Below are 27,961 nucleotides of genomic sequence, written 5' to 3' on the forward strand. Positions count from 1 at the left end.
ACTACCAGCTAGACTAGTGGATTCTGCCCTTGGCAAGTAGTGCTGACCTTCACACTGGCTCCCTCTTTTGAGGTTGAATAAATTATTTTAAGTCTATGTAATTAATTTCCTGTTCCATTTCCCAGAGAGGCAGCAGAAATAGGCAGGAAGGACAGCAGAATCCAGGTAAGACAGAAATGTAGTGTACTGTTACGGAACACATTTTTCAATCTATGTGAAAGATAAGACTTTATTTGCTCTCTTCTGAAGGAGTCCTTTCTATGAAAAGGATGTCATTACTTAAGATTGGAGCTATGTTCCAGGGTTATTAAAGGATGTAACTTTTCTCCTTGTTATGGGTTGTCCTTCTCCATAGCTTTCAAATATTGTGGATTTATTAGAAGGTGTGTACTAGTAAGCAGACAAAAATTTGGAAATGTTAATGGCTTGACTGGCAGATAAACTATGCTGAATGTAACTATCTGGATCTGTAGGGAGATGAGTCAGGTTTTGTTCATCTGTGGACATTTCTAGTGTGTTTCCTATTATTACATCAGATAACTCCGTATTGTGTTAAAAATACTTTGCCTGTCCTGGGGCCCCTGTCTTCCAAGACTGAAAATAGTTAAAAGAAAAGCTCTCCTGACTTTCATGAAAGGAGGCATTTCTGAGAATCTGAAAAGTGACTTGGATCAGGTCAGTTACCACTATCTGCATTTCTGTTCCAAGGAAAACACTCTATAAGCTTGCTGCAAAATTATGTTATTGGTCTCCTTTGTCTCTAGTCAGTTATCTGGTTTGTAAGAAAAAATAAAATCTGAATGATGGGTTCCTACTTTCATTTCTGCTTTTCAATTGTATCCTTTCCCCTTCTTCTTCCCAGAAAAGAAGAGGAAGAAACTTTCACTGCAAAAATGATGAAGTGGCATGGTTTGGATACCATGTTTTCTAGGGACTCAATCTCAAATATTTTACAGGGGACTTCAGTGGAAGAAAGCCAGCAGCTGTGCTGATGGGGTGTTCCAGGAGCTGCACTGTGGCGGTTGTGCTGTCATTCATAAAAGACCCTTGGAGAGGGGATGAGCAGTGATGTGACAAAGTTTTCTGATAGAGCTGTAGTTATGCAGGATAATGGAGGAGGTGGGTTGGTAGAGAAGAGCTATGGATGTATGTGACAGCTCCGGGGGAATCAATGGCAGGTGGAGATTGGTCACGAATGTAAAGTTGGAGTTTTTGCAACTCACAGCTTCAGTACTGAAAATGACGGGCTCTGAGCTGACTATGACTGCTCCGGTGGGAGGTCTTGAGGTTACTGCAATACCATGAAAATATTTAGGTTTGCCGAAGAAAGATGAAGAAATTAATGTAGAATAATGTAGAATTTCAGGATATCACTGTATTTTTCTGTAATTTATTGTGTGCCTGCATATCTGAATACTGTGTGCTTCTGAGCTTCTGAAGAACATGAATGCTGTAGAAGAGGAGAGTAGGATGGCAACGATGAGAGGTATGGATCAAGTTCTGTACAGGGTGTGACTAAGCAAGCTGGAACTATTTTACTCTTTCTAAGAGGTGGTTAATGCTGGGGAGGACTATCATAGTGGTCTACGAAAATACTGTGGTGAGAGCCTATCTCAATTCGATAGTTCTTTTCCTCTACAATGTTTAGGTAGTACTGGAAACCTAGCAGTTTCCCGTTTCAGAACAAAACGCAGATGTATTTATGCAGTAGATGAAAAACTTGTAGAACTCCCTACCGAAGATTGTTATGGATGATGATTTTTTTTTGTGTGTGTAAGCTTGTTCCTGAGCTTAAGAAAAAAAAAATCAGTAGTAGACTGGATGAGTTCATAGAACATAGTTCAATGACATCTGCTTGATATATTGCTATCACATTCATTTCAGGAACTGTGCCAGCTGAAACTAGTTGAAACTTTGGAAAGTATTGCCTGGAAATGAGATGCATGCATTAATTTTTTTATTACTTTTTTTTTTCTGGGCAACTGCTTGCAGTCACTGCTAGAGATAACTGCATCAGGTAGAGCAAAACGCTGCTGGCTGTGTGCTATCACTACTCAGTTTTCAGAGACAAGGAAAACTAGTTTCTCAAGATAGCCAAGTAAACAAAATCACTGTCACGTAATCTCTGAAACTATCAAACCTTGGATCTGTGAAATTATGTCTGTTAAGACTGAGTGAGTAAATTTAATGAGATCTTATAGTTGTTACTGTCTTGGTAGCTTTCGCTGTTTGAATTCATTAACTGGAATAACTCTGTCGTGCTTGAGATAAGTACGACTAAGGCCCTATAAACTAAGTAGCCTTCACAGCAAGCATTTCTTGGGTGTCCTGGAATCTTAGACTCATGGGCTGACCCATCTGTTAAAATTATTTAAGAATGACAATTTGAGTGGAGCTAGTGCCAGCAGCGCTCAGACAGTATTGGAAATTCATGCACCAGCAAATGTTAGAGATGCCTTCTGGAACTAGCTAGAATAATTAACTTAGTAATGACTAATGTTGCGGGGCTTTTTGTTTTGCTTAAGACTTTATTTATTTTTGCTTGAGTGTAAGCACGTTTACTGGGGGAAAGGAGAAAGGCTTAATCACAAACTCAATTCTGATCAAACATATGTTGGTTATTTCAATAGTGTGAATTCAGGAAGCTCAAACTTAGTTTTCATGTACCAGTCAAGAAATGTACATTAGACATAATTTCAAGGTTGAAAATAGAACTGAATTTATGGCATTTGGGGTGTTCTTTAATATGTATGGGTCTTTGGCCAAATTTGTTGCATTTTGTTTGTAAATACATACATGTATCTATATAGTTTTGAGCATATGCATGTATGTGTGTATAAAAAGCAAACTACTCTTTATTCAAGAGAGAAAGTATAAATAAAGAATGTTACCTCGTTAGTGGTTGTCTTATGATAATGTGCTCTGCTATGTTCCTTGCAGTAGCCAATTGATCATTCCTTTTAAAGCCTTTTATGGTTAAATTCCTGTAGGGGTTTTTCATGCTCATTTAAATAGCTTCTGTTCCTTCACTTGCCAAGGATTTTCTCAGTAGGACTGGGGGCAGTAGGCCCACTTTCCTCGTATTTATTTTTTTTATGTAATGTAAACAATGCATATGAATGCACTGATTGCTCAAGCCTTATAGTCATCTTTTACTCTTAAAAGATACTGCAGCTTTTCTGAGCACATTTGAATTGAACATTCTTATGGCACAATATGAGATGAGTGTCAATGTACCTCTAGGCTGGCTTTTATGCGCAAGTAAGCACAAAGTGCATTTTGTGGCTTTTGAGAGCAAGTTTAGACCTGTGTTACGTCTGGTTTAAAAACTCCAGAGCTGTTCTGGCTGAAATTTCAGAGAAACGGAGCTCTCTTTCCTTGTGGCCTATGATAGAGAACTAAGTTTTATATCTATAATTAGAATCGCTAACAATGTAAAGCAGTTATAGCTAGCCTGTATGAAATCGTTTCATGGGAGGAATAAAGGGTGCCACACATGGTGTCAATGCAAGTGTAAGCAGTACCTATTGTAGGCAGATTTTTTTTGCCTTTTTCGATAGAATATAGTTGGTTAATGTTTCTGCAGTGAACACAGCTGCTTAGTAAAAAAGCAAGTAGAAAAGACAATGACTTTTCATACTGATATAAAATGCAGAGCATCATGCCAAAAAGGCCATTTTTATTTCTCTATAAATGCTCTCAACTTCCAATAGCACATTGAAATTTAAAGAAGTAACAAGCAGCACAGTATTCCTGAGATATCTGCTGAGTACTACAGTTGGCTCCAGACTTTGTGTAGGTTACGATTACACAGGTTGACTTACAGTCTCCATGGCTTTACCCATTTTTAGAATGAGCGCCTCAGACCATATGTCTGTTTTTTTTTTTTAATACAAACTTAGAGTACTGTTTCAAGGATATAGTTCTTATTGCAGTTGGATAATTTTACTCTCCTCCTTCATCCTTTGTAATGGAGCTCTGCCACCCCCAGTGCTAATTAAATTTATTCATGTGAAACAGAAACATCCTCACAAGCTACTTAAGACTAATGGACTGCTATTTTTTTCTATTTGTTTTTTAGCTGAGTGATAGGTGATGAATGCACCTAGCATTTTGAGAATGTTTGGTTAGAATAACTTGAGTAAAATCATGCCCCAAAACCCATCTCTACTTGAGGAAACCTTATCCAAAAAGCGTGTTTTTAAGTTTAAGGTTGGAGGAAATTGTTCAACATCCTTAATGCAAGAGTTAGCTGTGAGTTAGCTGTGAGTTTTCTGGTGCTTTGAGTTCAGTGTGTCTCAGTATCAGTCTGGCACTGTGATTTGATCTTTCCGGAAAATGTTTTCCTGGATAGGTGTTCTTACTTCTGGAAAGTTCATGGTTGAGGCTGGGACCTGTGGGGGCTCCCCCAGGCCAGGCTTGTAGTTGTGAGTTAGGATCAGATCCAGTGGCCTGGGATGGCTGGGCAGGGCCATGGGCATGCAACATCACCCCTTCTTTGCTCTCTTTCCTTGTGGAGTCTGCATGCAACACTCCGTGTCATGTCTCACCTCAGTTTTGTGTTGCACGGAAATAACTTTTCTGTCTCTTCCTTTTGAAGAATAAATGCTCATTTATGCTCTCAAATTCCTGTTGTCAATTTTATTTTTATTTTTTTGCAATTTAGTGTTCAGAGCTGATGCTTTGCTCTGTTTACTGGGTTACTGAATATAGGTTGTTACTGCTATGGTCAGAAGTGATTAGTTTGAGCTGACAATGAGATTCGTTCTTAGTTGATGTATTCCTTTACTCCTATGTTTCAAGGACAAAAGACACCCCCCAATGCCAAACGTGTAAATTTTCAATTTTAATGAAAGGAAAACATTCCTGTTTTCAGCAACAAGCGGAAGTTTTCATAAGTTGGTTAAACCCTTGGTAAAGACCCACTGTCCCAGGTATTACTTTTTTTTTTAAAAACTTCATTTTAACTCTCTAGCATTAGTCATTAAATACAGTCTTAATGACATTGAATTTTAAAGACAGGTTCTAATCAACTTTTCTCTTAACATAACATTTTGTAATATGTAGATAACTTTGCATGAAGAAGCATGAGCTGAACCTGTAAATCTGCAAATAACTTCACAGTCTTCCATTAAGAGACGCTTTGCTTAAGAGTTGTGATAGCACAAGCAGAACTACGCCATTGTAGTGACTCTGCAGGATGTCCTGCCATTTCAGAATGCCTGTCTATTCCTCATATCCTGCATTTTATTTTTCCATCTCCGGTTGCTTTTACAGGTTTAATATTCTGGGATGAATACGTGCTTATGTTTATAGAAAATTCTTTAACAGACATGTAATAGTGTTCATTTCAGACTCACAGGATAACAAGTTTCATATTTGTTAGGCAAGTATTTGCCTATGTCTAACAGAAGAAAACAGATTTTCTCTGCTTTTACTGGCTGTATTCATCAAATATACTTCTAGTACATTAAGAAGTACTTTTGGGGACTTTAGTTTCTCCCATTTTCTAGATATAACCATTATCCCTAGCCTTTAATTTCCACAGATGAATGGTTTGCTACATATAATTTCAAGGACACAGTACCTGGACTCCTACTTAGCAATTTGCTACTTGGTTAATCAGTCCAAGGGTCTCTAAAGAGCAAGTCAGCTTACATGCAAAACCCTTCCATTACCAGCAGCCAGACACTTTTCATTTTTTCTCCCTCCTGTCTATTAGGCATGCTTTTGCTAAGAGGAGTCAAAGACAAAATTAGTCTCTGCAAATTGAGAATGCTGGCATTACATTAAACAAGCAGAATACAAAGAATTTTTGGTTTTGAAAATCTTTCAAAAAGTTGTTGTCTGTGATTACCACAGCTGAGAAGCAGCAGCTGTACTGACTGTATGTATTTAAAGAACTATACTTAACTGTTCTCAGCATGTTCTCAAAAAACCATAAGCACTCAGTGAATGTTGACTTTGTTGTATGCTCATAAAGTGTTCCGTTAGATCCATTTGTTGTATCATGCATTCACCTGTTGAATGCAGTAACGACTGAGTGATTTTAGTTATTTGTATTTTCGAGTCTAATAGATATTCCTGAACTATTCTTAGATGTGTGGATTGGAGAGTCTATAGCAATCTTTTTATTATATGAAAGAACCATTGAAGTGTAATGGTAAGTAACAATACCAATAAAATGTCTGTATGTCACTATGTAAACAGACAGAAAGGAGAGAACTGTAATTGCTGTTACTCCATGAAGAGTAAGCCTGAACTTGGGAGTTTTCAAGTACATTAAACTAGTATTGTTGTCTATGCAGAGGTAATTGTAGTTACTAATGTTTGGCATTGAAGACTGGTTTGGGGTGCCTGAGAAATGGGTATCTTGGGTTAGATGAAAAAGTACAAAAGTGACAATTTCATTGTTTTACAGGGCAATCATTATAACATAGTCATCTCAGATATGTTGGATATTCTGTGTTGACTTTTTCTCAGTGGCCTAGTTCAAAAAGGCTGGAAAGATGTGACCGAGGAGGCAGTTTGCTTGTGATAAGGTTTAAATCCCTGGAGCTTTTGAAACCTTTCTGAAAAACTTGTTCTTGGCTGCTGCCTGAAAACATGCAGAGACCTGGAGCAGTCAAGCAGAGCCCCAAGCCTCCTTACCATCACCTCTCTTTTTTCTTTGAACCAAATCCATCTAAATACTATGCATGAAATGTGAATTAGTAGATACATATGGAATTAGATACTAATGTTTCCAAGTATAAAGCCAATCCTGCGAAGTCCTTACTAGTTTTCATGCTTGAACTGTATTTGAATTTCAGTCCGTATGATAGCTTTTTTTAAATTATTTTTGTGTATATGTACCAGGTATTGAGGCCTTCATTTGTTGTATGGATATTGAGAGTGAGGAAATGTCAGCCATCTTCAAGAGGTCAAATGCTCAAATCTTGTAATTCATGTTTTAAATTAAAAATTGTACAGTGAGAACCATCTTGCTTTAAACTCAAGGACTTAAGTATTTAGCTGTTGTAAATATTAAATAATTCTGTTTAAATATTTTTTTCTGCTATAATATTTATTTCTTTTTCTTACCACAATCATTGAGGAGATCGAACAGAGTAGTTTTGTAAAGCTGTTTTTTACTGTGTTGGGCATTCATGTCATCCTGTGCATGGCAACCAGTGATGTAATTTCAGCTCATATGGATGCACCCATGTGGCCTTTAAAATGTCCTTATGCTTGTGGAATAGCTCCTCTTTGGATTCAGGCTTTTTACCACCTGTAAAGGTACAGGATATATATAATATCAGCAAATATATATTGGCTAATATGAACAGTAAGTAAGTAACATCATTATGCTTTTAGACCATGGTGGAGCAGCTGATTAGTGCTGCTGCCAGCACTTCTCAGTGAAGTGAGGAAGCCAGCATTTATTTTTCCTTGAAACAAGCCAATCTTCCATTGTCTTCCATTTCTATTTTACATTCTTAAATTTTTAATGTCAGTATTTTTAATATTTTGAGGTGATAAGGATCATTGTATCAAAAACTACACTTCTTTCCCTTAATTTTTTAATGTTTCATGGTCTTAGCTCTTGAACTTCCTCACATCTTGAAATAACTTTCTCATCAAAAGTGACCCAAGGTCACACACATTTAATGTACTAAACAGGCTTTGGAGAGCTGAGCTGTGGGCTAAGGGTTACAGTCAGGCACAGAACTGAGCTCCAGGTAGCTGATGCTTATTTTTCTGAAAACTGCATCTAGGAATTATTTTGATTTGAGCTAGTCACTAATAGTATTTTTTTTTCAGTTGTTGTTCTTATACATCATAATGGCTGCCAAGATAAAGGTACTCTGTTTGAAAAGTTTTGAAGTGTTTTTGCAAAATAAATAATTTAATTTTAGCGGTCTTCCAGAGTTCTATCCAGTTGGCCTGTATTTTGCAACTGATGTATCTCATGAAGGATACTTAGCAAAGAAAGCTGAATTTTCTGAATAAACTTCAGCTGAAAAAACTTCAGAAAGTTAGCGGTGAATAAGTTCTGAACAAAAATTAGTTCTGAATGCTAAACGACAGAATGCTTCTGTCTATTAATGCACTTTTGTCTGATTGCTTAGAGCAAAGCTCTGGGCTATTAACTGTGCCTAATGGGTCATTAAACCCAATGAAATCAACTAAGGTCAATATGGATGTTATATACTTATTACTATAAAATATTTCACGGTGTCCTTTTAAATTAGAATACTTTCACTGTAATTTATTTTTTTTTACTTCATTTCCATCATTCCTTTCCTGCTATTGATGAGCATGAGGATGTTTGCAATAATATTCCATAGCTTTCTTTCAATTAATGCTGTAGATTTTCTTTGGTAGTTCTGCTTTAGACTGAGATCATAGTGTCATTTAAAAAAAGGTATTTTTAAAAATAGGGGTGGGAGAATGATGTAGTTTTATACACCCAGTGAAGCAGAAAATCAAGAAAGGTTTTTAAAATTACTTGTTTCTCTCCGATATCAGTAAATCAAGTACTAAAACTGGACACTAGTTCAAGACCACTATTTATTAATCTTAAGAATTTCTCAATTATACTGAAGACTAAGTATATATTAACCAGACATATCCCAAATCTTTCTACAAATTGTCACATCAAGTCACTGGTGTATCTTACCTACCTGTGGAAATAATGTCTTTATAATTTCACATTTATCTTAATACCAATGCATTTTAGGTGTGTGTATATATATATGTATGTATGTGTATACACATAATGGTATTAATCATAGATGGTTGGATTTGATCTTGAAGGTCCTTTCCAACCTAAATGATTCAGTGATTCTAAGACAGGTGTGTATATATGTTACACCATTTGCTTTCTGCCATTCCCTCTCTTCCTTTAACGTCATTTGGGTTAAAATGGAGCTCTCAAAATCTAATTCAAGTCAAAACTATTGCTGTGCGGAGCAATTCCAAGGATGGAGATTGCAGCAGCTGTCCCCACACTGTCCTACTTTCCTCCTGGGATTGCTTTTCCCTGAACTGTCCAAGCTGTGAGCTGTGATGACAGGTTTTTATTGTAGCATCACATGCTATGGAGAGAAGTGTCTCAGCCGTCTTTTCTAACTCTCATTCAAGTAGCTGTAGGCAGGTATTACATTGCCTTTTTGGTTTCCTTTAGCCTGGCTAAACAAATTCAGATCACTCTTCTCCTTTAGGGTTTGTGCCCCAAGAATTTTAACTAGTTGGCCTACTGCTGAGATGCTTACCCCTACTGCAAATGTACGTTCTTGTTCTTGTCCTGTGCCTTTTTTTTTCTGCTGCTTTAAAAATAAATAAAATAAAAGCTCCCGAGTGCAGTCTCTTCCTTCTTCCTTTATCATCCTCTTCACAAATTCACCTGAACCATGGTACTGCTGTTACATCATACTGTCTGGCACGTCTTCCAAAATAGGTTGTACTGTTCAGGGCAGATCTCTTATGATTGTCTTTATCAACTATAAACCATCCTTTTTACAAAACTGGCTTCTTGTCTGTATCATTACCTTCATGGGTAGACACTAACTCAGAATATCTTGTGTATCATGGCAGTTACTTTTAAATGAGCTACTTGGGATGTTTTAAACAAAATAGCTTGCTACCAGTAAGTACTTCTGATAAATTTTCAGGTAAACAGCAGCTAGATCTCTTTTTGGTGTGTATTTAAAAAAACCTTCCATATTAATGTCACAAAGACTTTCATAGCAGTGTCTTAAGTGCACTGGCCTGTTTGTTACAGAGAGTTAAGTGGCTGTCAGATTGCTTTCTTCCAAACACTCACTTTTCACTTGTGCATGAGCTTTCTTGGGAGATAGTCTTCTTTAAGAAATATCTCTGTTGTCCCTTTTGTGTTTTCTATGAGATAAAGCAGTGAATCATTGCCACATATCCAAAGCATAGGCTAGAGAAATGATATTGATGATAGAACTATGTTCCAGTTGACCTCTATCTCTGGTATATATGTGAATATAACACTTTGTTTATGAAAGATACCACTAAAGGAAAGAAGCAGTATATCAGGAGGAGCTGGGAATATACAGCAAATGAGCTCACAGAAGCTTAGATTTTGTCTGTAACAAATTTGTTTACAAACTCAATAGCAATTAGAGATTTTCTGTTGCAGCCAAAGTTGTTGTTTAGCACGCATTAGGTAGTGGCACAAGGAGAACTGGCTGACCTCACTTCTTGTGATATGGGAAGCCAGGACGGTTCATTAGTGAACAGATTAGAAAGGGAACCTAAAGAGTAGTACTGTATGGTAAGATAATGGGGTAAAAAGCAATCAAAGCAGAAAATGGCTGCTGGAGTACACATGGGGACACATCTCAGAGGAAATATGTTGAAATTTCTTCAGAATTGCAGTGTGCTTTTCTGTGCAAATCTTGAAATTACTCTGCAGGGTCTGTTAGGTCTGAGTGGATATCTAGAGTAAAATCTGCATGGGGAAACATGGGAAGTATTGGAACTGTCATGAGCTATCTTGATCAGCTTTGTATTTCTCGTACTGTTGTGTTTATGAACATTAAGTGAACTATATGTACATTTCTATTTCTAGTATGTTATGTGAACTCCGTGTAGGAGTAACTACTACTTTTCTGAAAAGTAATTCACTATGGGCTTCTACATTATCTTACCCTGTTATAATGCTGTATTTGTTATTTAATCGTCAGTGTAAGAAAAGCAGTAGTTTCAGTTAGCCATGACGGCGGGAAGACTAGGCATATCAGGCTGCTTAGTAGCAGGGCTATCTTCAGTAACAGTCTAGTTTTTGTTTCACTCCAACATTTTATTTTTTATCCTAATCCTTTCATAGTAGAGTAACACTAGAGTAACATTATTCTGCACTTTGAGATTTGTAGCTACTAGATAGCTGAGGGATTAAATTCTAAACACATAATTTTATTCTGTTGCTTTCATGGCAAAAATGATGTTTATGTTGTTTTATCTACTTAGTCGTTTAGAAAAGTTAAAGACTATGGGTTAAAAAACTCAAGACTGGCAACATTATAGATCATTAACATATAGAACATTAAGATAGCTTGGCATTTAAATATCACATATCAACTTTTCTGTGTTGAATATAAAACACTTCCCAGTGATGCTACTGAGGGTTTCAATTTGAGCTGCTATCCACCAATATTCTTCCAACAAATACTCAGCTGTATGCACAATGTGAAGTGCTGCCAAAGTTTTTGGACTATTTTTTGGCACTAGAGGTAACATAAATTTGGATTTTTTTAAAGTAATTTTACCTAAATTGAACGTTATTCAAGAACGGATCTAAGACTGCATGCCATTCATTTTTTCACACTTGTCTCTGTGAGCCTCTTCATGCATGTTTTGACTAACCTGTGTGTTTCAATATGGATCCAGCTTTGATCTCAGTAGACTTGAATATCAGATGCTTAGCATGGTTTCCTTCATAGAATTCCTGTTCCAACTTCCATGGCTTCCCAAATACTAAGTGAAGATGTTGACTTGCTTATTAGCTTTTCTGCATGGATATGTCAATAGATAATTTTGCTTAATTTCCTTGTTACAAAAGCATAGTAAACTTTATTGCCTCCTCTCCTCCTCCTCTGAAAAAAACAAAACAAAACAAAACATTATGGGTACAGTAGACTTGAAACATAACATTCAAATTTAATTGAATTGAATTAGCTTGGTCAGCTCACTGCTATGTTTCCTCTAAACTGCTACTATGCCTTAGAGGAATATGTGCATGGACTAGACTCTCTGGCTGGACTACATCCAGAACTGCGTACACCAGTTTAACCTCTGGATGAACAGCTTTGTCATTTTATGGGAGATGCAGCTCAAATGCAGGCTGGCCAGCACAGGGCAATAGATCATGGGACACAGCAGCAACTTGGGCAGACTCCATACAGTCTGAAATGTACTGGGTTCAAAGGTTTATAGTAAATAGGGTTACATCAGGCTGGCGGCTGGTCACCACTCAGGTACTGCAGGGCTTCATTTTAGGGCCAGTTCTCTTCAGTGTTTTCATAAATAACTTGGGCACAGGACTTGAAGGTATACTAAGTTTGTGGATGACATTAAATCGGGAGGAGCTTTGGACTCTGTGGAGGGCAGAGAGGACTTGCAGAGATAGTTTTACAGGTTAGAGGGCTGGGCAATTGCCAACCCCATGAAATTTAACAAAAGCAAGTGGCAGATTCTGCACCTGGGATGGGGCAACTGTGGCTATATGCACAGACTGGGGGACGAGAGGCTGGAGAGCAGCCCCGCAGAAAGGGTTAGGGATCTGGGGATTCTGGTCAACGGCAAACTGAGTGCGAATCACCAGTGTGCCCTGGCAGCCAAAAGGGCTGACTATATTCTGGGGGGCATCAGGCACAGCATGGCGAGCTGGTTGAGGGAATTGATTGTCCTCTGCTCTGTGCTGGTGCAGCCTTATCTTGAGTACTGTGTGCAGTTTTGGGCACTACATGACAAGAATGTAAAACTATTAATAGAAAGTGTCCAAAGTAGGACTATGAAGGCAAGACATATGAGGAGCAGCTGAGGTCCCTTGGTTTGTTCAGCCCAGAGCAGAGCAGGCTGAGGGGAGGCCTCATGGCGGCCGGCAGCTCCCTCACGAGGGGAGCGGAGGGGCAGGCGCTGAGCTCTGCTCTCTGGGGACAGCGACAGGACCCGAGGGAACGGCATGGGGCTGGGACAGGGGAGGGTCAGGCTGGGGGTTAGGGAAAGGGTCTGCACCTAGAGGGTGGTCGGGCACTGGGACAGGCTTCCCAGGGACGTGGTCACAGCACCGAGCCTGTTGTCCAATAAGCACTTGGACAATGCTCTCAAACATGTGGTCTGATTTTTGAGTGGTCCTGTGCAGAGCCAAGAGTTGGACTCCGTGATCCTTGTGGGTTCTTTTCAACTCAGGATATTCTAAAAAAAATGGACTGAAACAGGTGATGGGAATGATAAATTCTTTATTTTGATCCAAAGATCTTTGCCTTGGCATTTCTGGCATCTTTTTTAAATGTCCCACCTAAATGATAGCTAAATGGTAATCCTGATAGAAAATGAAAATGTAATTTGAAATGCTGGATTTTCTCAAACAATAGCAATTATGATGTCTCACCTGCTTGTTTTTCAGTTGCTTAGAGCATTAATACCCTGTGAAAACAGAAACTGGTAACAAGTAGTCCTGGTGCTATGCTGATGTTGCATAATTTTCGTGAGCTTTTTAATGTATCTTCCAAAGTAATAACTACGTGTTATAATTTGGAAATCCTAGATGATGTTTTGAAGCGAGGAACTTTAAGCTTAAATGTAGCATTTTGGTTCTTTGAGTGGTTGAATGGCTTTAAGTTAGAAAAAGAAAGAATGGGTTTGAAGCAATTGTTTAGATGTAGAAATGCTGCCACACCGAGTGTTTGAGATGTAAAGGCTTGGTAAAACTAGGATTAATTTCACCCAGGAGAAGAATTTGGTTAACCGGTTTGAGTCTGCACCCTTATGCAAAGCAGGTGTAATTGGCAGTGGCAGCTCTAACGGGTTACTGCTGGTGGGGATCCCCCATGCGACGGCTGCTGCGCAGGTGCAGCCTATGGCCAGTTCCCCTCTCCTCGTGCGTCACTGCACGCCGTGCTCGGTGCTGGCATCTGTGTTCCCTGTGCTCACTGCTTCATAGTGGATTGTCTAAAGATAGGTGTTGATGGTAGCACTGTGCTCTCTGCATACAAGAAACAGCCTTTCAAAATGGGAGGAAGCAATGGAAGTTTGATAGTGCTTTCTCGGTAGTCAAGTGATTTTTATTTTCTTTCAACACTCAGGTTAAAATACTTGTAAGCTCATTTAATAATGCTATTATAGAAAGTATTTAATACTTACTCTCCATCATAATAAAATTATTCTCTATCTGTGCTCCATCTTTAATTGCTTATAGTGACGGGTAGCTCTGCTCCAGAGTATTGAGGAGGGGGATAGTTACAGATAATTTTCCAAGCCTGCAAAATCAAGATGAATAAGCAGACAAGGAGTGTATTGCAATCTGAACATTTTGATCTCTAAAATAGTTTCTGAATTCTACTAAAATAATTTTTTGCATTTTTCTATTCAATTTCTGGTGGAAAAGCTATGCATGTGCAGTGGTCATACACAGCTTATTCTTGTCGTTATTTTATACTGATGATTTTTATATTTTACCAGTACTTTATAATTTACACAGTTGTTTATGAGGACATTAAAGCAGGCAAGACAAGGTAGGCTTGTGGCTGACTGGAGTGGGAGGAAAAAGAGAATCGCTCCCCAGCAGCACAGTGCTGGAGACCTCTCCATCCTCATATTGCTTGTGTATGTCTGTTGAAAATATTTTCTATTTCACATCTGCTTTTGATGTATCAGTCATTTACCTCACATTTCAATGCTTAGTTTGAACACAAGAAAGGTGTTACTTTACTTGCAGCTTGTTTGACTGATAATTAATCATACTTCTTGATAACTCTCCAAGATGGCATCAGAGATCTGTGGATTTTCATGAACTGTCTTTTTTTAAAGGAAATTGTTTTTGTGCAGAGTGATTTATAATAGTCCATCTACTGCTTACCTGTGCTTGGCAACAGCATAGCTAAGGCATTGAGTCATGCTTCGTACTATCCATGCTTACTATATTCTCCTCTTTTATGACTTGTGTTACAGCAAAGCTAAGTCCCCATATCTGTCTTTTCATTAGAAAAATTAATGATATTCGTTGAACTCTGATGCTGAATGAGGTGTCTCTGTATGTTGCAAGGGTCAAAATGCTCTGGTGTGATTGAGACCAGAAGCATTTCTTACTCAGTTATTAGGAGTTACTTTAAACAGTCACATGGGGATCTTCAGAATTTTAATGGCACGTTTTTTTCATTTTCCCTACCAATACCTGGAGTTGTTTAGTCTGCCTGAAGTTTTTATGACTCTTCCTTCCTGTGACAGTGTCTCTAAAATAGTGTTTGATTTAGATGACTCACTGGCTCTGAATAATTAATTTATTCATTGTTTATATATATCCTCCTAGTAATTTAAAAAGACTTTTTTTTCCTAACATTGACTAATTCATTAACTTGCTCGTTTCGAGCCAGTGAAAAATAAAGCAAGTTAATCTACACACGAATTTTTTTCTTTTCTAATGCAGAAAGGAAGAGGGTATAATGCTTGGTTCCCAGACAAGAGACAAATGCAAAGAGCAGTTGGTAAACAATGACTCAAGTGGGCACCGGTTGCATGCCATGCGTGCCTCTGCCCGTGGTTTCTGTGCAGTGAGACGTTCTCCATGGGGGCTGCTCAGGACGTCTCCTGGGAGCAGCTCAGAGCATGGTGTTTGCCATGTGTCTGCTTGCAGTGTGGGAGCTGCTTCTGAAGCAAATGTGTGTAACTTCAGATGATGTTTGGATCAGCACAGCTGTGGGTGGTGCCAGAAGCAGGGACCCTGATACATACCAAAAAGAAAAAGAACTATAAAGGAAAAAAAAATCTGTCAGCTGGAGTAATGTAGACAAGTTGTATAACATCTAAAAGAACTTGCTGAACTGTGAAGACTGACATTTGCATCATAAAATCAGGCTTTGTTTAACTAAGTTAATGCATTTTAAGTTTGTTCTGTCTCTTGGTTTAATAAAATTGGAGGAATGAATAATTGCAGAATTGAAAACAGATTGGCTTGCATTTTAAACCACGTCAGGTTTAACTTAGTGGATATATTAATTTTGGCTTTTTTATAGTCAAAAGTAATAGAAGATTTTCATGAACAATCTGTGAGTTTCATTGTGCTTACACATGGCATCCAGCTTGAAAATGACCTCCAAATGCAAGTAATTTGAGTTGTGCATTTCTTACAAAGCAATTCTGGGATCCTGAATAAAGGGAGCATCCCCTCCTTCCTACTTTGCTTCTTTCTACAAAACTAAGGGACCTTTTCTCCCTTTTCTACTTTTCAAAGTAGCAGTTTACACAGTTGCTATGAAATTACAGGATTGCTTTGGAGGTGAGAACAAAACCCGTGTAGGGTACAGAAATGTCAGTTTCCTAAATATACAGACGACTTTTTTTTTTTTTAATTTTAGAATTGGTTAAGCCTAAATTTACTAGAGGAAACTTTGATCAAGTTTTCTGAAACATAATTTGATTATAAATATGGTTTGGCAACTATAGCTTTCCAAAGAAATGTATTAATTTTCCTTAAGTTTTTCCTATAAGTTATCCCAGCTGCAGGGCAAAATACTGGAGGGAGAGAAACTTCAAAACCACCAGTACCTTAGAGGATAAGCCCTTCCTGTGGGGTGCTGGTTATAGCCTCCTCATTCATGTTGAGTAGAAATGTGTCTTCGAAGTGAGTGCTCTGTTGAGATCAATACAATCCGCGTTTCAGTTACTTGTATCAAATTGTTGCATATGTGCTATGGAAGGAGCGTTAATTACCAAACATTTTAATTGAAAATATTTGATGTAACAGATTGGTTTAAGTAAACTGGTATTTACTTAATAGTGTTTACTGAATATATTGTCATAAAATTTTGAATTATTTTCTTAAATTTAATGTTACCATTTTTTATTTCCCTTAACTTCTATGTTATGTCTTCCAACTGCTTAGCAGCTGTTATTTTCAAACCAGAGATAACTGCATATTTTTTTTCCCATGTATTTCTGAGTTTTTTTCAAATTAGTCTGACGTTATATTGCCATCTTTTGCCCGTAAATCCTAAACATAGAAATATTGCGATTTCTAAAATTACAACTAATATCACAGCCTGAGCTTATATAATGCAAACCTTACCTAAATCTTTCTCCTTTTTGCTGCTGCTTATCACATGTACTGTCCAAAGATGTCTGCAGACTATAGGCTTAACAGGCTGTAACCAATGTAATGATGCAGAGTTCTCACTCCAGCTAGGACAGACTATACCTTCCAGAGTAAGTCTGGAATCTAACGGCTTTTAATGTTGGGGAAAACGTATCAAATCTGATGAAAATGAATTCACTGTTTCACTCAAACACAAATCAAATACCTCTGTTTCAACTCTAAGACCTTGTTTTCTTGTTTTAAAGTTTTTTTTTCTGATAAGTTTATTTAATTGCAAATAATAATGATAATAAAGGCTACTCATGCAACCCCCAACCAATATTTTGTTCCAGGCTAAATATTTTTTTTAACATCAAAGATTTTTTTTTCTTCCACAAACAAACAACAACAACAACAACAAAGAAAAAACAGCAGCTCAGCACATCTGTCCCTCATCACCCTGCCCCCAGATGGGTCACTGGAAATAAAGGAGTACTACGAAGGACTCTTCTTTATACTCAGGGTAACATTTTAAGTGGAATACATGAAGTGTTCTTCTAGCTAGATTCTCTCTACTAGCTAACAGGCATGCTAAACATTGTCACCTCCACCACCTCCAGCTAAAATCAGTTGTTCTTTATCTTCAGTGGCAGGTGCCAATCTTTTAGGAGCATTAGTAAGCTTACAGTCACCATAACCATCTCTTTTGCAGAGACAGTATCTGTTGTTATATCATCTCAAAACAAATAATATCAGGATTCACATCATTAATTCCTCAGGAGAAAAAAATCTATTGCCAAGTTTATTTTTTACATTAATATATATTAGCACTTTTGTTCATAGTAGCAATAAGCAGATATAAGCCTCTAAGGAGAAAGAATATTTAGTAAAATCCAGTGAAATAATTGAGAAAACATCTTGTGGAACAGAATAAAATGACCACTGGGGTGTATTTTGAAAATAGGATTTTGTGGTTCTGCTAGTCGAAGGTTTGAAGTTTTTCTTCTGGTTCAAGGTTGGGATTAGTGCTAGGGAAACCTGCAGCTGAAATTAGCAAAATCTCCAAATAGTCGTGCTGGCTGAGACACAGTAGTTGTCAAACACTTAGATTTCTGCGAGTATGCAGGTACCTGAGTGCTATATTGCTCATACACATTTAATTTTTGTGATTATAAATATCAAGCCTGCTTTTGGCTACTACCATGTGTAAAAATAAACAAACAAAAAAAACAATCCAGCTTGTGATAAAGTTCTTATAATATGAGCTGCCTGAGACTGCAGGAGCAGAAGACACCTGATTACAGTGCTTGAATTGGTCTAGGGCACTAGGGAAGACATCTTAAATGCTGAACTTTCCAATAAATAGGAAGATTTTTATTTCTGCTTTATACCTATCCCGAAGATAAAGCTGCCAGTGAAATGTCTCCTTTATGCGATGGTGAACACCATGTTCTGCATCTCTGGCACTGCTTCCCGTGATTAGTTTAACCTCCCATCTGCCTTGTGTAGCCATCCACCAAACTGCGCTCTGCCTGCTTTCTGTCCTTCAGCAAGACCAATACCTGCAGCTGCGTTTTCTCAGCTATTTCAACTTAGGATGTCCGGCCACACCAGTCTTAGGGCAAAAGCAGTTCTTAACCACCATTTTCCATACATATTTTAGATACTTAACTTTCTTCTGTCTAGTGACTCTTTGCACCACTTTTTTCTTTCTAGATTTTTTCCCCAGCAGCTTCCTCTCAGCCCCAGCAGGTGCCAACTTGGCACCGTGCAGGCTTCCTCTGAACTTGGTGCTGTGGCTGTTTCCAAGGCTGCTGAACAGGGAGCTCTTATGTGAGCAAGTGCAGCTGGAATTCTGCTCTTCCTCCTCCTCCTCCTCCTCCCCCTGTCTCGCTCTGTGGCAGCGATGCCCTTGCAGCCCACTGAGCCAGAGCGAGAGCACTGTCTCCTGCCAGGAGTCAGCCTGGCACACGGTTAGGCAGTGTGCCAGGCTGAGCGCCGCGGCTAGCTGGGGTGTGTGCGTGGTTTGGTTGGGTTAGCATCACGTCTGCCGCTCAGGTCCGGAACCGTGCGGAGCAGCCATGCGTCTGCTGCCACTGAAATGGCGCACAGAGCTGCTGCCAGGCTCCCCTCTTGTTTGGGTTTCCTTCTGCAGTGGGTGTAAAATAAAATGCAGGTTGTCACGTCATCTGCATAAGAAAATCTTTTTCTATCTTCCTTTAAAAAACAAAACAAACAAAAAAGAAACAACAAAGCAATATACTTCTGCCATAGCTGATGGAACAGCGAGGATAATTCATCTATTCAAGAAGTAGTAACAGTGATCTTGGAACCATTTACTGTTTTAGTATTAAAATGCAATCCAGTGGTATTGCTGCCTGTTAGATTTCCAGTGTCTTATTGTTTAAGAACTGTAAAAAAAAAAAAAAAAAAAAAAAAAAAAAAGACTGGAGTTTTTCTTATTAAGAAAATGAGCTGTTCATGCACAAGGAGATAAGGGGATGTATTGTTACTTGTCACAAACTGGTTCTATGTTAGAGAAAAGTTTAATTGTGCTTTAATAATTGTCTTTACAGTATATCTGCAAATGCTTTATACAAAAATGTTAATATCTTCAACACAAACATTAATACTAGCATGAATTTAAATATTAGCATTTAATATTAACATTAATATAAGCATTAATATTGAGTTTTGCAGATGATACAACAAAAGTACGGGGATGTAAGCGACTTACCTGTGGTTTTGTAACAAAGCAGTGGTAGAGGCAAAACAGACAAGTATCCAGACACTGCTGGTGCTCCTGTACAGTGACAGGAGAAGGTTTGGCAAGTCACCACTTAACCAACCTGTGCCTTGTCATTTCTTTCCCTTGTTCTTTTCCTTCCCTCACTGTAATTGGAGGGAGGAAGACTAGGGAGAAAAAAAAGAGTAGCAGACTGTGTGGCTCCCAGTGTCAAGCTTGCATAAACTTAACATTGGGAACACGGTCTCAGCGAGACTGAGTCTGCAACATCATGGGAAGCCTCGTTACCAACAAAAGCATATGTTTAAGTGCAACCCATATACGTTGGGAGTCTGTAAATGTGTGCATACTGTTAACAATGGGGAAGGCATAGGATATGCGGAACCTCAGCACAGTATATACTGCTCTGCAAAAGTGGTTGTGCCACAGATGTCACCTAGATTTAGCCTCCTGGGGTGGCACTGAGTGTTGGAACCTGATAGTGAATTCTCCAGAAACAAAATGCAGCTGTGTACTAAAAGGGAGCATCATGCTGATGCTGCTTGTCAGCCAAAGCGTGCTGCTTCAGACATGCTCACGCTTTCTTAAGGAGCAGGATTACTTTGGAGCTTGTTTATTGTTGCTTCCTTGGCTGCACATGCAAATTTGATCTCTGAATATTTTAACAGACAGCCTTTAAACTCAAATACAGTGTGCAGGGGTCACAGAGAGGGGTGCTGTCCTCAGCTTGTCCCACAGCTCCCTTGGGTTTCACCCCTCTCCCCTGCTCCCTTCACTGCTGCTTTCAGTTTTCTAGAAGTCTTCTCCACATGTGATTAAGAAGCTAAATTTTCCTCAAGAATTTGCAATGCTATATTTTATCTTTAGTCTTGCCTGAGCTGTGTGTTCAGAAGTGTGTGGGAAGCTAGTAGTTTAGGGCTTCCATCCCATGCACTGCATTATTTTAACAGTGTGGTGTTTCACAGGAGTTATGTAGTTTAAATCAGGAAGGGATTAGTTGGCCATTTCATCTTACTTTATGTTATAGGCTATTAAATTCTGTGCAGATAGTCATATGGAGAAGTCAATAGCTTTATTTTCCTGAGGGCTATTGTACTATAGTGAAACAAAATCTATTGCGTGAGATGAGCAGAGACCAAGCAAGAGCTTGGTATCATTGTTATGCAAGGCTTTGCTGTTGTGGTGTGTTGGTTAACTGATGGTCATGTTCCAAACTGAGATAAAGGAAAAAGTTTCCCTGTTGGTGTATTCTTACCAAATCTGATGATTAACTTATTTTTTGAGATGTAACTGAACAGCTCCTCTGTGTGATCAGAGCTGCATCCCACATGGATATACACACAAGTCTCCAACTGTGGAAATATTAATGATGATTACCTGTAGTATTGTGAGTGTAACCAGGACGATGCAAAGAATTATAAAGGCAGTTAAGAAAATGAATAGGTTCACTAATCACAGGCATGGAAGAGACTGCTCTGTCCAGGCATTCTCATATATCAAAATCAACAAGATTGTTCCCAGATTGGCAGGGTGATTGTTATGTCCCTGGGTTCCAAGGACAGTAAATGATGGAGTCTGTCCTTTCACTGCTTCAACCATTTCAGTGTTAATTCCCTTAGTTCCAGGAAATTGTTTTGTTTCAAGACTTATTTTTTCGAAGTTATGTTTTGCTAGTAAGAACAGAAAACTTCCTTATGAATGTGTGTTTTTCATGCATACATCTGTACACAAAGATTTAAAACCACTTTTCAACTTATTTTTGTATCAGATGGTCTCTAGCATTGCATTATAAGACTTGTTCTTCAGTCACCACAAAATTTGTTGGTGGTTGGTCTACTTGATGAATTTTTATTTATTCATTTAATTTATTTATTTATTTTCTGGAGGATTGAATGCCAGCAGCACTGGTTACAACACCAACAGAAAGTATTACAAAGATTTCTTCCACACTTAATGGTCCTGCCTTACACATTCAAGAATCCTTGTAACTTTTCTGCTTTTTATTTGTAGCAGGTTAGGGTCTTTGATGACCCTAAATGTTTCTGAGCCTGCAACTTCAAGATGAAATACATTTGTCATCAAATACTTGAATACAATGTATTATGCTAGGTTGTATTAAAAAGTGGGTGGAAGAGGAGGGAGGTTGTTTCCTGAATTATGTAATTTCAAATTTCTCTATAAAAGTAGCCCGTTCTCATTATTAGTCCTGTAGTTGTGCATACCATCTTGAAGCTGTACCAGAGAATATTTATTTTACATCAATAATCAATATTCAAGTATTAAATAGTAATTCCTGAGTAATTAAACTGAGTAAATAAACTGAGTAATTCAATATCACATTCTATTTGGAATAACTCAATAATATCTCCCCTTTAAGCTTGTTTTAAGACATCTGTGAATCTGTTTTTAATCTGTCTACTGTGAGAGAAGACTTGCGCAGACTTTCAGCAGTTTTACAATCATAATGAAGGATATAAGGGCCATGCATAATCCATGAGGGAATAAGAAGAGGTGATAGCAGTGTAAGGTACCATTATGGTATTGTACAGTGGTGTTTCTGCGAGGCTTTATAGCAAATGTACTACTTGGTTAAAATCATATGCTCTGTTGAAGTAGTTGTAGCAGAAGAATCTGTTTTTACAACTCTCCTGGAATTTTCTAAGAGCCAGGAAATACTGCACTCCTTTATCACTGCTGCCAAAGAAAGAATAGATGTCAGTGATCTTGATAGTGGGCATCATTTACTTGAAAAGTTAACAGGTTTTCTCAGTTCTTTCAACACCTGTCAGGAGGACTGCCTAAATCAATTCCTAATGGGCACAGCCTGACCAACAAGTGAAACTTATAGCTTATTTGATTGTTCTTGTTGTGTTTCCTTTTTCTCTTTTATACGTTTCTCTGCTTTCCTTCCTGAAATTCATTACTACTGTGGCTGCAAATGGTTTGAATTGAAAGGACAGTTCACTCTGATTTAATTTTCTAGAGGGCTGCATGCTTGTGTTTTCCATCTCACAAAACAAAATAAATAATAAAAAATACATTATAATGTGTTTGCAATAGATTGATCTCCCACTGTAAGAATCAACCTTGTTTCCCAGCAGAAATCTAGCCTACTCCTCTGATAAACATTGTGCAAGTAGATAGTATTGTTGTTATTGTCGCTATTATTATTATTTTATTAGATGTTTTGTGCTTTGGGAACAGGCGTATGAGGTGGCAGTTGCTACGGAAACTAGTTTGAAAAACGTTATTGAGAGTCAGTGAATCTGCTTGTAAGACAGCTGCCACGGTGGATGTGAATTAGGTCTATCCTCATTAGGTAGCTCCTCTCTTCACTGGGGGGGGAGAAGGGGGGAAGATGCTATTCTGACATTTTCCATATTTTAGAAAGAAATTCTCTAGTGCAATTGGCTTATTTACAGGGACAGTTTAGCTGTTAATGGAGTCAGTGTTTTCATGAATTTCTTCTTATTATATATCCTGATGCTGAGTAAAGTTTGTTTTCCCAAGATGCTACTAGAGAAAATAAGCCTTTTGTTTGTTTTTAATTCCAAAAATGCTGGAGATAGTAAAATCCTATGGCTGAACGCAGAAGACATTTTTATTTTTTTTAGTGTGACACAACTCTGCATCCTTATGGGTTGATCCTTGGGGTGATAATTCAGCCTTACAGTTGTTTCATAGCTATTGCTATTCTGCCCCATTAGTCTTATACCCCAATCTACTCTTCCTGTATCTCCTCTATGTATAAAAAAGAGAATCCATTTTAATTAGCCAATGCCATCTTAGTCAATTGCTGTCTTTGGGGAACAGGCTGCAGGCTCTCAATTCTTTATTTTTTCAGCAGTTCTTCCCAAACCATTTCAGCAAGTATATGGTTTTCTTCCTAGGGAGGGGTTATTTTGTCTTCATGTCCTCATATCGGCTGAAACTTCCTACCCAGGCACTGCTAACTTTTTCCTTTCCAAGTACTCTTCTAAAGGGAAGTTTTAGGGTCTTGCTCATCTCATGTAACCTATATAGATTTTTTTTTTCCAGTATTGGCTCATGGAAGAGTCAATACATGGAATACTTTTCATGTATTGGCTTCCTGGAAGGAAGAACTTCTTTTTTCTGTTGCTAATCTTTCATCTTGGCCAACTAGAGAAGCAAGTTTTTCCTTTTTTTTTTTTTTTGTGTGCGTGTGTATTTTCAGTCTTTACTTCATTCTTTTCATCATTTCATTTTTTAATTGTTTGTCTCTTTCTGGTTAGTAGCATCAGTATGATCACTGTTGGAAATTTTTGTTAGGAGGAGAGGAACTAACACTAAACTACTTGCTTGTAATAAATGTTACAAAATACTGTAGGGCTTTCTAGTCTTGTTGAGAAAAGGAGCAACTGCTTTCTCCTTTCTTAAGGAGATAAAAGGAGATAATTATCCTAGAAAGCTGAGGCTGGCCAAATTTAAATTAGAAATGGGTACTTCTTAACATGATGAACTGCTGGAATAAACTGTCATGGAAGGTGTATTTCCTCATCTTTTGATGTCATTTATTATCCCTTCAAGAAAATATTCATTAGCCAAATACAAGTTAAATTGTCATCAAATGCAAATTAATGAGCATGGTATAAGGCAGATTGGTGACAGACAGGAAGTCAGACTAGACTGAGGGCTCTCTCCATTCTCAGGTTTCTTTAATCAATAACAGTGCATTTTGCCTTGTTTTCCTCATTTACTTTATAATTCACAAGATGAAACAGAAAATAAATAGCATTTCGGTATAACAGTTTTTGTTGCTGGCTTTCATGTTAGGAAATATTTTATACCGTTTATAAAAATTCATGAGAACTGAGAGAGGAGAAAAGTACTTGAGTTGAGTGCAGGAGACTGACACCATTTCTACATTTCTATAGCAATTCATTAAATGCAAATCTGTAGGCTGTGAACAAGCAGCACTGTAGCTTTGCTGCCATAGTGAATCTTCATTAGATCTGCGTATGTCCTATCGTTACTGTGTCTTGTCATCTCAGCTGAGACTTCAGTCCTGTAAGCAAGATCTGGTGTCACTTAAAATGATTTTTTCAGTATGTGGATAGATGTTTGCTTGAAGCAAGCAGATCTGGCAAAGTAGTATCATTATAGATGAGCCAGTGGTCATGAGATTCTTAAAATATTTTGTTGCTTGGTGAAGGACTGGACTAGGTAACACGAACCTGAACAGCTCCGCCTCAAATTCTGATTGTTTCTACTGACCCAGTCATCATGTTCGTTTTTACTTGCTTCCTCAAATAAATGTATGCTTTCCTACGCTATTACATTTTTTCCGTTCTGATAAACTCACAGGAGTAGACGTTCTGAGTAAAGGGTGGAAACTGAATAATGAGATTAACCAATTTCTCTGATGTTTGCATTTGAAACCTTTGTGTTTAATGACTGTATGAGCATGTTCAATTTCATTTTGGTTCATGATGGAACTTACTGTTATGATTGTTAAAATGCTGTTTCTCTGCGCCAGTGTTTGTATCGTATTAGCTGACAAATGTTGACTGAGTTGTGATTACCACACACTCATTTCATCTACACTATTTTCCGTTTTAAAATTGATTTGAATGAATCAGACTCAGGGAACTTGTTTGCTCTGCATTATTTTGGTCATTCAGTTCTCGGACCGTGTTATGTCAAACTGCACCGTCAGAGCTGCGCACCACAGTGAGAAATCTCTGTCCGATTGCAGCACGCTTCTGATACCTGCTCCGTTGCCTCAGTGCTATGCATGTTCTTAGGAAGATTAGCAATTACATGAGCAGAGAGCTGTTCATTATATTGTAGATTCCACAATAATTTTATTGGATTTCTATGTTCATAGTTGTTTGAAGAACAATAGAATCCAAATAACACTGCAGATTGAGGAATAAATAGAAACATTAAATAAGTGTTTTGTCATCATTATAAGACAAACTAAGCAATGTCTTTCAGCTCATCACAGGGCAGCCTGAGGCCCTCATTAATCTTTTACAAATTTATATACATCCATATATGTGTGTATATATATACATATTCATATGGTCTTTCAATTAACACCTTTTCCTGGATGCTGATTTCAGGGGCTTAGTTATGCATATGTTTTGAGGACCATCACATTTAGAAATATTTCTTGTCAGGAAAAAAAAAATCTACTCTTTTGCTTAAAATGTTTTCTCAAAATGATTACAAAGGACAGGCAATATTTATCCCTGGCTTTTATTCAAATTGTTGGGCTCAGGCTTTATGTAATCTGTTTAACCAGTGACTGATGGTCCTTGATATGTTTTATGACTTATCTCAAAATCATCCAAGTTTTAATCTGAAACATGAAGCTAGAAAACCTGTGAGTACAACCTTTCATCCCCCCATGCTTCCTGTTGGAGAAATTTTAGGAACAGCGTTTATTCTTATCATAGTCATGTGTTTAAAATATTGCAGAGACATTTGATGTGATTCTATTTACGTGGGGATTTTTGATGGATTCTGGAGGGGTTATACACCCAAATGTCACTGGGATTCTGTAGAAGCTTCTGAGAATCTCAACTATCATCTCTGTGCCCCACTTCACTGTCAGTTTAAAGGGGAGGAAAAAAAAGGAGAAAAAAAAAGAGGGAAACAGGAAAAACTCTCACACTTGATGATTTGTGCTCGGTTACTATAGTGATGAATCCTGCATGAAAACCCACACATTTCTGCCTGGAACCCTGACTTGCAGATACTTGTCACAGGAAAACAGGGAAAGAGGACAGTCTTAATTATATAATATTGAACAGCTGTGTAAAGAAAAAATCTGTTTGGATTAAATTATTATCTGAATTTTAATCTGGATCTTATTGTTGTAGATACTGATGTTAAATTGTTTCTCCAGGCTGATTTTAAGCACAGAAGGTGTGGGCAGTCAGTGAGGCATGATGCAGGAAGGTTAAAATTTAAACGTGAAGGACAGTCCTGGCTGACATTCCCAGGTGGCACAGCATCTTAGATATTTAGTCTCTTCTCTTGTATTTCCTTTATCCAAGTGCAAGGACTAAGATAATTTAGTATTTTCATAGTAGAATCCCTTTGTGTCTTCCAAACTCCAAAGCACCTTCTTGGATCTTGGACCTTTTCTGTTTCTTAAAATTACTTCAGCTTTTTGCTTAGTAGCTTCTGTACAGGTTGTGGGGATGGGTTTTGCTTCTTGACTCGATCCCGTAGCTCCTTGGTCCCTGTGGTGTAGGCCTGGGGTGCTTCCAAACCCCTCTGCCAGCCCTCAGGATTGCTGCCCCCTCTTTGTTTCTGAGGCTGTGACAGAAACCAGACGAGTCCTTCTGCTTCTCCTCAAAAGGTACTCAGTCCAAATTCCTTCTGTTCCAGGCTTTTCCCACCACAGTGTGAGGCTTTATTAAGTTTAGGACCTATTGAGATTAATCAGGAATTTGTTTCCCGTTTTCATCTGTGTGTTGATGTTTTCTGAATGCCTGTTTTTGTTAGGGTTGGCTATTGAATTGTGTAAGAATTTTCTGTTGTGAAGGTTTTTAGTAAGGAAAAAAAAGCTGTGGATTCTGTATTCATGTTGTGTAGCATTACAAGGATTTTGATGAACTTGTGACAGGAGAGTTGTCTGAGTTTGTTGTCCACCTAGGAAACCGCAGGGTCAGGAGGTGCAGACAGCCTTTCTGCCTGGACTGACTCGGACTCCAGAGCATGCCAGATTTTGGTATTTCTGGGTTGGGGGGGAGTACTCAACCCCAAACACAGGAATTATCTGTTCTGCCACAGAACCAGGAGCCTGTTTAGCCTGGAAATCCAAGTATGGCCTTTCAAGGCTTTTAAGCTCCCAGATTATCAGTGGGTTATCACAAAGCTGTGATAAAATCACAGAGGAGACCCACTGATCTGATGCATTTTTACTTCACTCCTTGTGAAGAAAGCTTTTCTGATCTGGGACCTGACTGTCCCCCGGGTGGGTGCTCTCAGACCTCGGCACTAGGCCATGCGCAGGGATCCTGGCTCCTGCCTCTGCCCTGGCCCCGGGCAGGCCCGGCCCTGGGGCCCCTTGGCTGAGGTGTCCGGCAGCCCTATAAGCACTGCGAAACCCGGCATAGCTCAGGATCTGCTACCCCAGAGGCTTCAGTGTTCTTCTCTGTGAACTATGAGTTTTTAATCTCCTTGCAGCCCCCAGGACATCCAAGTTCTAGGTTTAAATGATAAATAGGTAATAAAAACAGAGGTTAAGGTATCTTTAAATTTCAGATTAAACTTCACAACTAGCCAGTGTCTCACTCATATCCATACTAATTCTAATTTTTTGTCATTGTCAGATCTGAAGTTTTTAGAAATGGTTTTATACTAATATGTCTTCACAATATATACTATAGAAACTTACTAAACCTCTTGCTCTGAGCAGTTGGCCATAATGGAGACAA

The 27,961-nt window shown here is 38.3% G+C and overlaps 1 protein-coding gene and 1 long non-coding RNA gene across 8 annotated transcripts in view; one reads left to right on the forward strand and one right to left on the reverse strand.

Moving 5' to 3' along the window:
• Positions 1 to 27,961, forward strand: part of LRRC4C (leucine rich repeat containing 4C) — a 515,355-nt gene that overhangs the window by 81,495 nt on the left and 405,899 nt on the right. The gene's annotated exons all lie outside the window — the stretch shown is intronic.
• Positions 865 to 27,936, reverse strand: LOC310899751. Of its 2 annotated transcripts, none has more exons than XR_014584624.1 (4): positions 19,539 to 27,936; positions 16,276 to 19,212; positions 11,377 to 11,606; positions 865 to 7,270 (listed from the first exon to the last, which is right to left on the reverse strand). It is a non-coding gene; the product is annotated as an uncharacterized lncRNA (long non-coding RNA). The 2 variants fall into 2 exon arrangements; XR_014584625.1 differs by having other exon boundaries at positions 16,276 to 16,360; positions 19,539 to 27,932.

This window comes from Anser anser, assembly GCF_964211835.1.
Source record: "Anser anser genome assembly, chromosome: 5".
Taxonomy (NCBI): domain Eukaryota; kingdom Metazoa; phylum Chordata; class Aves; order Anseriformes; family Anatidae; genus Anser; species Anser anser.